Source organism: Schistocerca serialis, unplaced genomic scaffold, assembly GCF_023864345.2.
Source record: "Schistocerca serialis cubense isolate TAMUIC-IGC-003099 unplaced genomic scaffold, iqSchSeri2.2 HiC_scaffold_1363, whole genome shotgun sequence".
Classification (NCBI taxonomy): Eukaryota; Metazoa; Arthropoda; class Insecta; order Orthoptera; family Acrididae; genus Schistocerca; species Schistocerca serialis.
The window spans coordinates 8,819,926-8,834,493 of NW_026047584.1; positions in this window are offsets into that span (position 1 = coordinate 8,819,926).

Here is a 14,568-nt window from a genome sequence, read left to right on the forward strand (position 1 = left end):
TTACTGTCTATGTTTGAACCATTCCTGTGACACTAGTTATAGATTCCGATGCTTCACTTCAGGTTTACTGTATCCCTCTGACCTTCTTATTGACGATGAAACACATAAATTGCATCGGAAATAAATACAAAAGGCAGAATGCCGACCTAAGTACAAGAAGACTGAGTCTTCTTACTGTCTATACTTTGAACCATTCCAGTGACACTAGTTATAGATTCCAATGCTTCACTTCAGGTTTACTGTATCCCTCTGACCTTCTTATTGACGATGAAACACAGAAATTGCATCGGAATTATATACAAAAGGCACAATGCCGACTAAAGGACAAGAAGACTGAGTCTTCTAACTGACTTTGTTTTGAACCAATCGTGTGACACTAGGTACAGATACCGATGCTTGACTTCTGTTTTAGGGTATCCCTTGGAGCTTCTTATTGACGATGAAACACAGAAGCTGCATCGGAATTAAATAGAAAAGGCACAATGTCGACTTAAGTACAAGAAGACTGACTCTTCTTACTGTCTATAATTTGAACCATTCCTGTGACACTAGTTATAGATTCCGATGCTTCACTTCAGGTTTACTGTATCCCTCTGACCTTCTTATTGACGATGAAACACAGAAATTGCATCGGAATTAAATAGAAAAGGCACAATGCCGCATAAGTACAAGAAGACTGACTCATCTTACTGTCTATGTTCTGACCATCCCTGTGACATTAGTTATAGATTCCGATGCCTCTCTCCAGGTATACTGTATCCCTCTGACCTTCTTATTGACGATGAAACAGAGAAATTGCATCGGAATTAAATAGAAAAGGCAGAATGCCGACTTATGTACACGAAGACTGACTCTTCTTACTGACTATGCTTTGAACCATTCCTGTGACACTAGTTATAGATTACGATGCTTCACTTCAGGTTTACTGTATACCTTGGAAGTTCTTATTGACGATGAAACACAGAAATTGCATCGGAATTAAATACAAAAGGCACAATGCCGACTTATGTACAAGAAGACTGACTCTTCCTACTGTCTATGTTTTGATCCATTCCTGTGACACTAGTTTTAGATTCCGATTCTTTACTTTAGGTTTACTGTATCCCTCTGACCTTCCTATTGACCATGAAACACAGAAATTGCGTCGGAATTAAATACAAAAGGCACAATGCCGACTTAAGTACAAGAAGACTGACTCTTCCTACTGTCTCTGTTTTGAACCATTCCTGTGACACTAGTTATAGAATCCGATGCTTCACTTCAGGTTTACTGTTCCCTTGGACCTTCTTATTGACGATGAAACACAGAAACTGCATCGGAATTAAATACAAAATTCACAATGCCGACTTAAGTACAAGAAGAATGACTCTTCTTACTGTCTATGTTTGAACCATTCCTGTGACACATGTCATAGAGTCCGATGCTTCACTTCAGGTTTACTGTATCTCTTGGACCTTCTTATTGACGATGAATCACAGAAATTGCATCGGTATTAAATACAAAAGGCACAATGCCGACTTAAGTACAAGAAGACTGACTCTTCTTACTGTCTATATTTTGAACCATTCCAGTGACACTAGTTATAGTTCCGGTGCTTCACTTCAGGTTTACTGTACCCCTTGGACCTTCTTATTGACGATGAAACACAGAAATTGCATCGGAAGTAAATACAAAAAGCACAATGCCGACTTAAGTACAAGAAGAATGACTCTTCTTACTGTCTATGTTTGAACCATTCCTGTGACACATGTCATAGACTCTTCTTACGGTCTATGTTTTGAACCATCACTGTGACACTAGTTACAGATTGCGATGCTTCACCCCTGGTTTACTGTATCCCTTGGACGTTCTTATTGCCGATGAAACACAGAAATTGCATCGGAATGAAATAGAAAAGGCACAATGCCGACTTAAATACAAGAAGACTGACTCTTATTACTGATAATAGTTTGAACCATTCCTGTGACAATAGTTATAGATTCCGATGCTTCACTTTAAATTTACTGAATCCCTTCGACCTTGGTATTGACTGTGAAACACAGAAATAGCATTGGAATTAAATACAAAAGGCACAATGCCGACTTAAATACAAGAGGTCTGACTCTTCTTACTGTCTATTCTTTGAACAATACCTGTGGCACTAGTTATAGATTCCGATGCTTCACTCCAGGGTTACTGTATCCCTTGGACCTTCTTATTGACGATGAAACACAGAAATTGCATCGGAATTAAATAGAAAAGGCACAATGCCGACATAAGGACAAGAAGACTGACTCTTCTTACTGACATTGTTTTGAACCAATCCTGTGACACTAGGTATAGATTCCGATGCTTGACTTCAGTTTTAGTGTATCCCTTGGACCTTCTTATTGACGACGAAACACAGAAATTGCATCGGAATTAAATAGAATAGGCACAATGTCGACTTAAGTACAAGAAGACTGACTCTTCTTACTGTGTATGTTTTGATCCATTCCTGTGACACTTCAGGTTTACTGTATCCCTTGGACGTTCTTATTGACGATGAAACACAGAAGTTGCATCGGAATTAAATACAAAAGGCACAAAGCCGACTTATGTACAAGAAGACTGACTCTTCCTACTGTCTAAGATTTGAACTATTTCTGTGACACTAGTAATAGAGTCCGATGCTTCACTTCAGGTTTACTGTATCTCTTGGACCATCTTATTGACGATGAATCACAGAAATTGCATCGGAATTAAATACAAAAGGCACAATGCCGACTTAAGTGCAAGAAGACTGACTCATCTTACTGTCTATATTTTGAACCATTCCAGTGACACTAGTTATAGATTCCGATGCTTCACTTCAGGTTTACTGTACCCCTCTGACCTTCTTATTGACGATGAAACACGGAAATTGCATCGAAATTAAATACAAAAGGCACAATGCCGACTTAAGTACACGAAGTCTGTCTCTTCTTACTGTCTATGTTTAAACCATTCCTGTGACACTAGTTATAGATTCCGATGCTTCACTTCAGGTTTACTGTATACCTCTGACCTTCTTATTGACGATGAAACACTGAAATTGCATCTCAATTAAATAGAAAAGGCACAATGCCGACATAAGTACAAGAAGACTGACTCATCTTACTGTCTATGTTTTGAACGATCCCTGTGACATTAGTTATAGATTCCGATGCTTCACTCCAGGTTTACTGTATCCCTCTGACCTTCTTATTGACGATGAAACACAGAAATTGCATCGGAATTAAATACAAAAGGCACAATGCCGACTTAAGTACAAGAAGACTGACTCTTCTTACTGTCTATTTTTTGAACAATTCCTGTGACACTAGTTATAGATTCCGATGCTTCACTTCAAGTTTACTGTATCCCTCTGACCTTATTATTGACGATGAAACACAGAAATTGCATCGGAATTAAATACAAAAGGCACAATGCCGACTTAAGTACAAGAAGACTGACTCTTCTTTCTGTCTATGTTTGAACCATTCCTGTGACACTAGTTATAGAGTCCGATGCTTCACTTCAGGTTTACTGTATCTCTTGGACCTTCTTATTGACGATGAATCACAGAAATTGCATCGGAATTAAATACAAAAGGCACAATGCCGACTTAAGTACAAGAAGACTGACTCTTCTTACTGTCTATATTTTGAACCATTCTAGTGACACTAGTTATAGATTCCGATGCTTCACTTCAGGTTTACTGTACCCCTTGGACCATCTTATTGACGATGAAACACAGAAATTGCATCGTAAGTAAATACAAAAAGCACAATGCCGACTTAAGTACAAGAAGACTGATACTTCTTACTGTCTATGTTTTGAACCATTCCTGTGACACTAGTTACAGAGTCCGATGCTTCACTTCAGGTTTACTGTATCTCTTGGACCTTCTTATTGACGATGAATGACAGAAATTGCATCGGAATTAAATACAAAAGACACAATGCCGACTTAAGTACAAGAAGACTGTCTCTTCTTTCTGTCTATGTTTGAACCATTCCCGTGACACTAGTTATAGATTTCGATGCTTCACTTCAGGTTTACTGTACCCCTTGGACCTTCTTATTGACGATGAAACACAGAAATTGCATCGGAAGTAAATACAAAAAGCACAATGCCGACTTAAGTACAAGAAGACTGACTCTTCTTACTGTCTATGCTTTGAACCATCACTGTGACATTAGTTATAGATTCCGATTTTTCACTCCAGATTTATTGTATCATTCTAACCTTCTTATTGACGATGAAACACAGAAATTGCATCGGAATTAAATAGAAAAGGCACAATGCCGACTTAAGTACAAGAAGACTGACTCTTCTTACTGTCTATTTTTTCAACAATTCCTGTGACACTTGTTATAGATTCGGGTACTTCACTCCAGGTTTACTGTATCCCTCTGACCTTCTTATTGACGGTGAAACACAGAAATTGCATCGGAATTAAACACGAAGGGCACAATGCCGACATAAGTACAAGAAGACTGACTCTTCCTACTGACTATGCTTTGAACCATTCCTGTGACACTAGTTATAGATTCCGATACCTCTCTTCAGGTTTATTGTATCCCTCTTACCTCCTTATTGACGATGAAACACAGAAATTGCATCGGAATTAAATAGAAAAGGCACAATGCCGACTTAAGTACAAGAAGACTGACTCTTCTTACTGACTATGTTTTGAACCATTTCTGTGGCACTAGTTGTAGATTCCGATGCTTCACTTCAGGTTTACTGTATCCCTAGGTCCTCCTTATTGACGATGAAACACAGAAATTGCATCGGAATTAAATACAAAAGGCACAATGCCGACTTCAGTGCTTAAAGACCGACTCTTCTTACTGACAATGATTTTAACCATTCCTGTGACACTAGTTAGGGATTCCGATGCTTCACTTCAGGTTTACTGTATCCCTTGGACCTTCTTATTGGCGATGAAACACAGAAATTGCATCGGAATAAAATACTAAAGGCAAAATGCTGACTTAAGTACACGAAGACTAACTCTTCTTACTGTCAATGTTTTGAACCATTCCTGTGACACTAGTTATAGATTCCGATGCTACACTCCAGGTTTACTGTATCCCTTGGACTTTTTTATTGACGATGAAACACAGAAATTGCATCGGAATTAAATAGCAAAGGCACAATGTCGACTTAAGTACAAGAAGACTGACTCTTCTTACTGACTATGTTTTGAACCATTTCTGTGGCACTAGTTGTAAATTCCGATGCTTCACTTCAGGTTTACTGTATCCCTAGGACCTTCTTATTGACGATGAAACACAGAAATTGCATCGGAATTAAATACAAAAGGCAAAATGCCGACTTAAGTACAAGAAGACATACTCTTCTTACTGGCTATGTTTTGAACCATTCCTGTGACACTAGTTATAGATTCCGATGCTTCACTTCAGGTTTACTGTATCCCTCTGACCTTCTTATTGACGTTGAAACACAAAAATTGCATCGGAATTAAATAGAAAAGGCACAATGTCGACTTAAGTACAAGAAGACTGACTCTACTTACTGTCTATGTTTTGAACCATTCCTGTGACACTTGTTATAGATTCCGATGTCTCATTCCAGGTTTACTGTATCCCTTGGACATTCTTATTGACGATGAAATACAGAAATTGCATCGGAATTAAATACAAAGGGCACAATGCCGACTTAAGTACAAGAAGACTGACTCTTCCTACTGTCTACGTTTTGAACCAATTCTGTGACACTAGTTATGGAGTCCGATGCTTCACTTCAGGTTTACTTTATACCTTGGACCATCTTATTGACGATGAAACACAGAAATTGCATCGGAATTAAATACAAAAGGCACAATGCCGACTTAAGTACAAGAAGACTGACTCTTCCTACTGTGTATGTTTTGAACCATTCCTGTGACACTAGTTATAGATTCCGATGCTTCACTTCAGGTTTACTGTATCCCTCTGACCTTCTTATTGACGATGAAACACAGAAATTGCATCGGAATTAAATACAAAAGTCACAATGCCGACATAAGTACAAGAAGACTGACTCTTCTTACTGTCTATGCTTTGAACCATTCCTGTGACACTAGTTATAGATTCCGATGCTTCACTTCAGGTTTACTGTTTCCCTTGGACCTTCTTATTGACTATGAAACACAGAAATTGCATCGGAATTAAATACAAAGGGCACAATGCCGACCTAAGTACAAGAAGACTGACTCTTCCTACTGTCTACGTTTTGAACCAATTCTGTGACACTAGTTATAGAGTCCGATGCTTCACTTCAGGTTTACTGTATCACTTGGACCTTCTTATTGAAGATGAATCACAGAAATTCCATCGGATATAAATACAAAAGGCACAATGCCGACTTAAGTACAAGAAGACTGACTTATCCTACTGTCTATGTTTTGAACCATTCCTGTGACACTAGTTATAGATTCCGATGTTTCAACTGAGGTTTAGTGTATACCACTGACCTTATTGCCGATGAAAAACACAAATTGAATCGGAATTAAATACAAAAGGCACAATGCCGACTTAAGGACAAGAAGACTGACTCTTCTTACTGACTATGCTTTGAACCATTGCTGTGACTCTAGTTACAGATTCCGATGCTTCACTTCAGGTTTACTGTATCCCTCTGACCTTCTTATTGACGATGAAACACAGAAATTGCATATTAATTAAATACAAAAGGCACAATGCCGACTTAAGTACAGGAAGACTGACTCTTCTTACTGTCTATGTTTGTACCATTCCTGTGACACTAGTTATAGATTCCGATGCTTCAGGTTTACTGTATCCCTCTGACCTTATTATTGACGGTGAAACACAGAAATTGCATCGGAATTAAATACAAAAGGCACAATGCCGACCTAAGTACAAGAATACTGACTCTTCTTACTGTCTATGTTTTGAACCAATACTGCGACACTAGTTATAGATTCCGATGCTTCATTCAGGTTTACTGTATTCCTAGGACCTTCTTATTGTCGATGAAACACAGAAATTGCATCGGAATTAAATACAAAAGGCACAATGCCGACATAAGTACAAGAAGACTGACTCTTCTTACTGTCTATGTTTTGAACCAATACTGAGACACCAGTTATAGGTTCCGATGCTTCACTCCAGGTTTACTGTATCCCTTGGACCTTCTCGTTGACGATGAAACACAGAAATTGCATCTGAATTAAATACAAAAGGCACAATGCCAACTTAAGGACAAGAAGACTGAATCTTCTTACTGACTATTTTGAACCATTCCTGTGACACTAGTCATAGATTCCGATGCTTCACTTCAGGTTTACTGTATCCCTCTGACCTTCTTATTGACGATGAAACACAGAAATTGCATATTAATTAAATACAAAAGGCACAATGCCGACTTAAGTACAGGAAGACTGACTCTTCTTACTGTCTATGTTTGTACCATTCCTGTGACACTAGTTATAGATTCCGATGCTTCAGGTTTACTGTATCCCTCTGACCTTATTATTGACGGTGAAACACAGAAATTGCATCGGAATTAAATACAAAAGGCACAATGCCGACCTAAGTACAACAAGACTGACTCTTCCTACTGTCTATGTTTTGAACTATTCCTGTGACACTAGTTGTGGATTCCGATGCTTCACTTCAGGTTTACTGTATCCCTCTGACCTTCTTAATCACGATGAAACACATAAACTGCATCGGAATTAAATAGAAAAGGCACAATGTCGACTTAAGTACAAGAAGACTGACTCTACTTACTGTCTATGTTTTGAACCATTCCTGTGACACTAGTTATAGAATCCGATGTTTCATTCCAGGTTTACTGTATCCCTTGGACATTCTTATTGACCATGAAATACAGAAATTGCATCGGAATTAAATACAAAGGGCACAATGCCGACTTAAGTACAAGAAGACTGACTCTTCCTGCTGTCTACGTTTTGAACCAATTCTGTGACACTAGTTATAGAGTCCGATGCTTCACTTCAGGTTTACTTTATACCTTGGACCATCTTATTGACGATGAAACACAGAAATTGCATCGGAATTAAATTCAAAAGGCACAATGCCGACTTAAGTACAAGAAGACTGACTCTTCCTACTGTCTATGTTTTGAACCATTCCTGTGACACTAGTTTTAGATTCCGATGCTTCACTTCAGGTTTACTGTATCCCTCTGACCTTCGTATTGACGATGAAACACAGAAATTGCAACGGAATTAAATACAAAAGTCACAATGCCGACTTAAGTACAAGAAGACTGACTCGTCTTACTGTCTATGCTTTGAACCATTCCTGTGACACTAGTTATAGTTTCCGATGCTTCACTTCATGTGTACTGTTTCCCTTGGACCTTCTTATTGACGATGAAACACTGAAATTGAATCGGAATTAAATACAAAGGGCACAATGCCGACCTAAGTACAAGAAGACTGACTCTCCCTACTGTCTACGTTTTGAACCAATTCTGTGACACTAGTTATAGAGTCCGATGCTTCACTTCAGGTTTACTGTATCACTTGGACCTTCTTATTGAAGATGAATCACAGAAATTCCATCGGAATTAAATACAAACGGCACAATGCCGACTTACGTACAAGAAGACTCACTCTTCTTACTGTCTATGTTTTGAGACAATACTGTGACACTAGTTATAGAGTCCGATGCTTCACTTCAGGTTTTCTGTATCACTTGGACCTTCTTATTGACGATGAAACACAGAAATTGCATATTAATTAAATACAAAAGGCACAATGCCGACTTAAGTACAGGAAGACTGACTCTTCTTACTGTCTATGTTTGTACCATGCCTGTGACACTAGTTATAGATTCCGATGCTTCAGGTTTACTGTATCCCTCTGACCTTATTATTGACGGTGAAACACAGAAATTGCATCGGAAATAAATACAAAGGGCACAATGCCGACCTAAGTACAACAAGACTGACTCTTCCTACTGTCTATGTTTTGAACCATTCCTGTGACACTAGTTGTGGATTCCGATGCTTCACTTCAGGTTTACTGTATCCCTCTGACCTTCTTAATCACGATGAAACACATAAACTGCATCGGAATTAAATACAAAAGGCGCAATGCCGACCTAAAGAAAAGAAGAATAACTCTTCTTACTGACTGTGTTTTGAACCATTCCTGTGAAACGACTTACAGATTCCGATGCTTCACTTCAGGTTTACTGTATCACTTGGACCTTCTTATTGAAGATGAATCACAGAAATTGCATCGGAATTAAATACAAAATGCACAATGCCGACTTAAGGACAAGAAGACTGACTCTTCTTACTGACTATGTTTTGAACCATTCCTGTGACTCTAGTTATAGATTCCGATGCTTCACTACAGGTTTACTGTATCCCTCTGACCTTCTTATTGATGATGAAACACAGAAATTGCATCGGAATTAAATACAAAAGCCACAATGCCGACATAAGTGCAAGAAGACTGAGTCTTCTTACTGTCTATGTTTTGAACCAATACTGTGACACTAGTTATAGATTCCGATGCTTCACTTCAGGTTTACTGTATTCCCTGGACCTTCTTATTGACGATGAAACACAGAAATTGCATCGGAATTAAATACAAAAGGCACATTGCCTACGTAAGTACAAGAAGACTGACTCTTCTTACTGTCTATGTTTTGAACCAATACTGTGACACAAGTTATATATTCCGATGCTTCACTTCAGGTTTACTGTATTCCTTGGACCTTCTTATTGGCGATGAAACTCCGAAATTGCATCGGAATTAAATACAAAAGGCACATTGCCTACATTAGTACAAGAAGACTGACTCTTCTTACTGTCAATGATTTGAACCATTCCTGTGACACTACTTATAGATTCCGATGCTTGACTTCATGTTTACTGTATCCCTCTGCCCTTCTTATTGACGATGAAACACAGAAATTGCATCGGTATTAAATACAAAGTTCACAATGCCGACTTAAGTACAAGAAGACCGACTCTTCCTACAGTCTACGTTTTGAACCAATTCTGTGACACTAGTTATAGAGTCCGATGCTTCACTTCAGGTTTACTTTATACCTTGGACCATCTTATTGACGATGAAATACAGAAATTGCTTCGGAATTAAATACAAATGGCACAATGCCGACTTAAGTACATGAAGACTGACTCTTCCTACTCTCTATGTTTTGAACCATTCCTGTGACACTAGTTTTGGATTCCGATGTTTCACTTCAGGTTTACTGTATCCCTCTGACCTTCGTATTGACGATGAAACACAGAAATTGCATCGGAATTAAATACAAAAGTCACAATGCCGACTTAAGTACAAGAAGACTGACTCGTCTTACTGTCTATGCTTTGAACCATTCCTGTGACACTAGTTATAGTTTCCGATGCTTCACTTCATGTGTACTGTTTCCCTTGGACCTTCTTATTGACGATGAAACACAGAAATTGAATCGGAATTAAATACAAAGGGCACAATGCCGACCTAAGTACAAGAAGACTGACTCTCCCTACTGTCTACGTTTTGAACCAATTCTGTGACACTAGTTATAGAGTCCGATGCTTCACTTCAGGTTTACTGTATCACTTGGACCTTCTTATTGAAGATGAATCACAGAAATTCCATCGGAATTAAATACAAACGGCACAATGCCGACTTACGTACAAGAAGACTGACTCTTCTTACTGTCTATGTTTTGAACCAATACAATGACACTAGTTATAGAGTCCGATGCTTCACTTCAGGTTTACTGTATCACTTGGACCTTCTTATTGACGATGAAACACAGAAATTGCATCGGGATTAAATACAAAGGCCACAATGCCGACTTAAGTACAAAAATACTGACTCTTCTTACTGTCTATGTTTTGAACCAATACTGTGACACTAGTTATAGATTCCGATGCTTCACTTCAGGTTTACTGTATTCCTAGGACCTTCTTATTGACAATGAAACACAGAAATTGCGTCGGAATTTAATACAAAAGGCACAATGCCGACATAAGTACAAGAAGACTGACTCTTGTTACTGTCTATGTTTTGAACCAATACTGTGACACCAGTAATAGGTTCCGATGCTTCACTGCAGGTTTACTGTATCCCTTGGACCTTTTTGTTGACGATGAAACACAGAAATTGCATCGGAATTAAATACAAAAGGCACAATGCCGACTTAAGGACAAGAAGACTGAATCTTCTTACTGACTATGTTTTGAACCATTCCTGTGACACTAGTCATAGATTACGATGCTTCACTTCAGGTTTACTGTATCCCTCTGACCTTCTTATTGACGATGAAACACAGAAATTGCATATTAATTAAATACGAAAGGTAAAATGGCGACTTAAGTACAAGAAGACTGACTCTTCCTACTGTCTATGTTTGTACAATTCCTGTGACACTAGTTATAGATTCCGATGCTTCAGGTTTACTGTATCCCTCTGACCTTATTATTGACGGTGAAACACAGAGATTGCATCGGAATTAAATACAAAAGGCACAATGCCGACCTAAGTACAAGAAGACTGACTCTTCCTACTGTCTATGTTTTGAACCATTCCTGTGACACTAGTTATAGATTCCGATGCTTCACTTCAGGTTTACTGTATCCCTCTGACCTTATTGCCGATGAAACACAGACATTTCATCGGATTTAAATACAAAAGGCGCAATGCTGACCTAAAGAAACGAAGACTGACTCTTCTTACTGACTGTGTTTTGAACCATTCCTGTGAAACTACTTATAGATTCCGATGCTTCACTTCAGGTTTACTGTATACCTCTGACCTTCTTATTGACGATGAAACACAGAAATTGCATCGGAATTAAATACAATGGGCACAATGCCGACCTAAGTACTAGAAGACTGACTCTTCCCACTGTCTACGTTTTGAACCAATTCTGTGACACTAGTTATAGAGTCCGATGCTTCACTTCAGAATTACTGTATCACTTGGACCTTCTTATTGAAGATGAATCACAGAAATTGCATCGGAATTAAATACAAAAGGCACAATGCCGACTTAAGGACAAGAAGACTGACTCTTCTTACTGACTATGATTTGAACCATTCCTGTGACTCTAGTTATAGATTCCGATGCTTCACTTCAGGTTTACTGTATCCCTCTGACCTTCTTATTGACGATGAAACACAGAAATTGCATCGGAATTAAATACAAAAGCCACAATGCCGACTTAAGTGCAAGAAGACTGACTCTTCTTACTGTCTATGTTTTGAACCAATACTGTGACACTAGTTATAGAGTCCGATGGTTCACTTAAGGTTTACTGTATCACTTGGACCTTCTTATTGACGATGAAACACAGTAATTGCATCGGAATTAAATACAAAAGGCACAATGCCGACTTAAGGACAAGAAGACTGAATCTTCTTACTGACTATGTTTTGATCCATTCCTGTGACCCTAGTCACAGATTCCGATGCTTCACTTCAGGTTTACTGTATCCCTCTGACCTTCTTATTGACGATCAAACACAGAAATTGCATATTAATTAAATACGAAAGGCAAAATGGCGACTTAAGAACAAGAAGACTGACTCTTCCTACTGTCTATGTTTGTACCATTCCTGTGACACTAGTTATAGATTCCGATGCTTCAGTTTTACTGTATCCCTCTGACCTTATTATTTACGGTGAAACACAGAAATTGCATCGGAATTAAATACAAAAGGCACAATGCCGACCTAAGTACAACAAGACTGACTTTTCCTACTGTCTATGTTTTGAACCATTCCTGTGACACTAGTTGTGGATTCCGATGCTTCACTTCAGGTTTACTGTATCCCTCTGACCTTCTTAATGACGATGAAACACGTAAATTGCATCGGAATTAAATACAAAAGGCACAATGCCGACTTAAGTACAAGAAGACTGACTCTTCCTACTGTCTATGTTTTGAACCATTCCTGTGACACTAGTTATAGATACCGATGCTTCACTTCAGGTTTACTGTATCCCTCTGACCTTATTGCCGATGAAACACAGTCATTTCAACGGATTTAAATACAAAAGGCGCAATGCCGACCTAAAGAAAAGAAGACTGACTCTTCTTAGTGACTGTGCTTGGAACCATTCATGTGAAACTACTTATAGATTCCGATGCTTCACTTCAGGTTTACTGTATACCTCTGACCTTCTCATTGACGATGAAACTCAGAAATTGCATCGGAATTAAATACAAAGGGCACATTGCCGACATAAGTACAAGAAGACTGACTCTTCTTACTGACTATGTTTTGAACCATTCCTGTGACACTAGTTATACATTCCGATACCTCTCTTCAGGTTTACTGTATCCCTCTGACCTCCTTATTGACGATGAAACACAGAAATTGCATCGGAATTAAATAGAAAAGGCACAATGCCGACTTAAGTACAAGAAGACTGACTCTTCTTACTGACTATGTTTTGAACCATTTCTGTGGCACTAGTTGTAGATTCCGATGCATCACTTCAGGTTTACTGTACCCCTTGGACCTTCTTATTGACGATGAAACACAGAAATTGCATCGGAATTAAATACAAAAGGCACAATGCCGACTTCAGTTCTTAAAGCCCGACTCTTCTTACTGACAATGATTTTAACCATTCCTGTGACACTAGTTATGGATTCCGATGCTTCACTTCAGATTTACTGTATCCCTTGGACCTTCTTATTGGAGATGAAACACAGAAATTGCATCGGAATAAAATACAAAAGGCAAAATGCCGACTTTAGTACACGAAGACTGACTCTTCTTACTGTCAATGTTTGAACCATTCCTGTGATTCTGGTTATAGATTCCGATGCTACACTCCAGGTTTACTGTATCCCTTGGACCTTTTTATTGACGATGAAACACAGAAAATGCATCGGAATTAAATAGAAAAGGCACAATGTCGACTTAAGTACAAGAAGACTGACTCTTCTTACTGTCTATGTTTTGAACCATTCCTGTGATACTAGTTATAGATTCCGATGTTTCATTCCAGGTTTACTGTATCCCTTGGACATTCTTATTGACGATGAAATACAGAAATTGCATCGGAATTAAATACAATGGGCACAATGCCGACTGAAGTACAAGAAGACTGACTCTTCCTACTGTCTACGTTTTGAACCAATTCTGTGACACTAGTTATAGAGTCCGATGCTTCACTTCAGGTTTACTTTATACCTTGGACCATCTTATTGACGATGAAACACAGAAATTGCATCGGAATTAAATACAAAAGGCACAATGCCGACTTAAGTACAAGAAGACTGACTCTTCCTACTGTCTATGTTTTGAACCATTCCTGTGACACTAGTTTTGGATTCCGATGCTTCACTTCAGGTTTACTGTATCCCTCTGACCTTCTTATTGACGATGAAACACAGAAATTGCATCGGAATGAAATACAAAAGTCACAATGCCGACTTAAGTACAAGAAGACTGACTCTTCTTACTGTCTATGCTTTGAACCATTCCTGTGACACTAGTTATATATTCCGATGCTTCACTTCAGGTTTACTGTTTCCCTTGGACCTTCTTATTGAAGATGAATCACAGAAATTAGATCGGAATTGAATACAAAAGGCACAATGCCGAC